The sequence below is a fragment of the Microtus ochrogaster genome, chromosome 16 (assembly GCF_000317375.1).
Source record: "Microtus ochrogaster isolate Prairie Vole_2 chromosome 16, MicOch1.0, whole genome shotgun sequence".
NCBI classification, from domain to species: domain Eukaryota; kingdom Metazoa; phylum Chordata; class Mammalia; order Rodentia; family Cricetidae; genus Microtus; species Microtus ochrogaster.
The window spans coordinates 28,842,254-28,844,847 of record NC_022018.1 but is presented as its reverse complement, the minus strand read 5'-3'; positions in this window follow the sequence as shown (position 1 = coordinate 28,844,847).

Here is a 2,594-nt window from a genome sequence, read left to right as displayed (position 1 = left end):
TTATTATAAAAACACATTGCAAAATTTAAAAGTCACATTACTTGTACATTCATATATACATAATATGATTTTGTGTATCTACATAAAATCTAAGATCCACATGGAGAAAACATGCGCTATTCCTCATTTTGAGATGACTTAGTTCATACATGAGATTATCTGTATTTGTAGCCCTTTTCCTGCATATTGCCCTGGCTTATTAAAGTAGCCCCACTTACTCTCTTCACTTTTTTGCTACACTTCCTGTTCTTGTTTTCCCTTTTGTTTTTTGTTTTCTTTTTCACCCTGTCCTCCCTCTTCCTCTTAGGGCTTCTTCCCATGGGCCCTGCCAATTGTGCTTGTATCTTTAGTGCTTCCTAAGCCACTGGCATGAGAAGGCATTTGTTTGGGAGATGAATAACTAACCTTCCACTTGCTTGGTGTGTCCTGAGCTGCCTGACCCTCCAGCTGATACAACTCAATGTTCCCACCCAGTTCAAGTGGTGGGTTTCTCATGGCTCTAATTCCAATTGTTTTGCACACTCTGGTGCTAACAGATCTGACCAGTGTATGAGTAAAGAGGCCAGGGATGTTCTTTGAGAGGCTTCTTCCTGTATAGAAGTCAGGCATTCATTCAACACAGTATCTGAGTGCTGCCTGGGAACACTGCAGGGAAGATCAGAAGCTTGCCTGACCAGTTCGATTTGCATATTTGGGTCACTTAGCATTTGTTATTCTGTAGGAAGTAGGATCCCACAATGTAGGAGGACTTTCTCACCCTGCCTGTGATGCCCGAAACTGCCCTGAGTGAACTGAAGCTTAGCCTTAGCCTGCTTGACAGGAGAGGTCTCCTCTGACTTACACCCCAGCAGTCCCACAGTGTTTAACAGTTTACATTACAACGTCAATATTATGTGTTTTTATTACGTGTGTGTGTGTGTTTGCACATGCAGGCATGAGAAGGCTAGAGGACAACCTTAGGTATTATCCACAGATATCTCATCTGCCTACTTTCACACATGATTCACTTATTAGCCCGAAGCCTGCTGATTTGATTCTTTTGGCAAGCCAGGGAGGTGGTCCCTAGGGATCCTCGTGTCTCTGCCTCCCCTTTGCTGGGATTACAAACTTATGCCATGACCAGGCTGGCCTCAAACTCACAGAGATCTGCCTGTGTCTGCCTCTCAAGTGCTGGGATTAAAGACATGCACCACCACCACCCATAACCCTGGGCATTTTTACAGGGTTTTGGGGATAGAGTTCAGGTCTTCATACTTCAAGGCAAGCACTTTATTGACTGAATTATTTCTCCAGTCCCTTTTTGCTTTACTTTTGATTTTAAAATTAGATGTGGTAGTTTGCAAGTCAAACAACACTTAAGACAATGTGTTGGTTAATTTTTTGTTGCCTTGAAAAAGCATCTAATAGATGTGAGAGGAAGGGTTTGTTCAGGGATACAGTGCGTCAGGTAGGAAGGCACAGGTCAAGGGCAGTTCACGGTGGTGGCAGAGCAAATATGAGGGAATTAGTGAGACCATCTGAGCAGTCAGGAAGAATTCAGGCCATAATTATATAGCACTTGGCCTTACATCTGCTAGCTAGTCCTCAGATCCCAAAGGTTCCACAACCTCCCCAAACAACACAACCTCCTGGAGATAAGTGCTGAAACAGACAAGTCTGAGATGGGGTGTCATTTTATGTTCAACTTACAGAAGACACAAAGAGAGAAGCAGGATGTGTTTATTTCATAGAATGAGGCCTCTAGGCCCTCTCCTTGCTATTAATTTTATAGCATCTTGTGCCATTTGAGAAATACACTATATATACACTAGCAAAGTTTATGTGTGTATATTATATATGCACATATAGGTTAACACAATGGGCAGAATAACATTATTCCTTTTTCATTTCATATATTTGATAGATCATTTCATTTATCCACATGCAGATCTCACTCTTCCTATATTTTTGGTTGTAAACTTTACCTTTAAGATCTCACTCAGCCATTAAAGAATAGGCTCACAAAGCTATAAGAGCTTACTTATCAACAGTTGTGTAGCAACCATGACTATAGTACATATTAAAAACATTTGGGGTTATAGTGTATATATAAAAATTCTAATATGGTTATGAACACTGACTACTCTTGTAGAAGACCAAGGCTCAATTTCCAGCACCCACATAGTGGCCCAGTTCCAGGGGATAAGATGCCCTGGTCTGAACTTCTGAACTACTGCATGTGCCATATATATATATATGCAGGCAAAACACTCATACATGTAAAAATAGGCAAATAAGTAAATAATAACAACAAAAAGAATTGTCCTCTGACATTTACATGTTCACTGTGGCATGTGTGCCCCCACACACATTGTATGTATGTATGTATACACAGGAGTAACAGAGAGAAGCCAAGGAAGGAAGGGCTGTGGCTGCACCTCAGGAGTAGAGTACTTGCCTACTAGCATGCACAAGACCCAAGCTCAGTCTCCGCTAGAGAGAAAGAGATGGGGAGGGGTTAATAACGAATCATCAAGTAGACAATATTAATGAACTTTAAGCCGGGCAACGGTGGCGCACGCCTTTAATCCCAGCACTCGGGAGGCAGAGGCAGG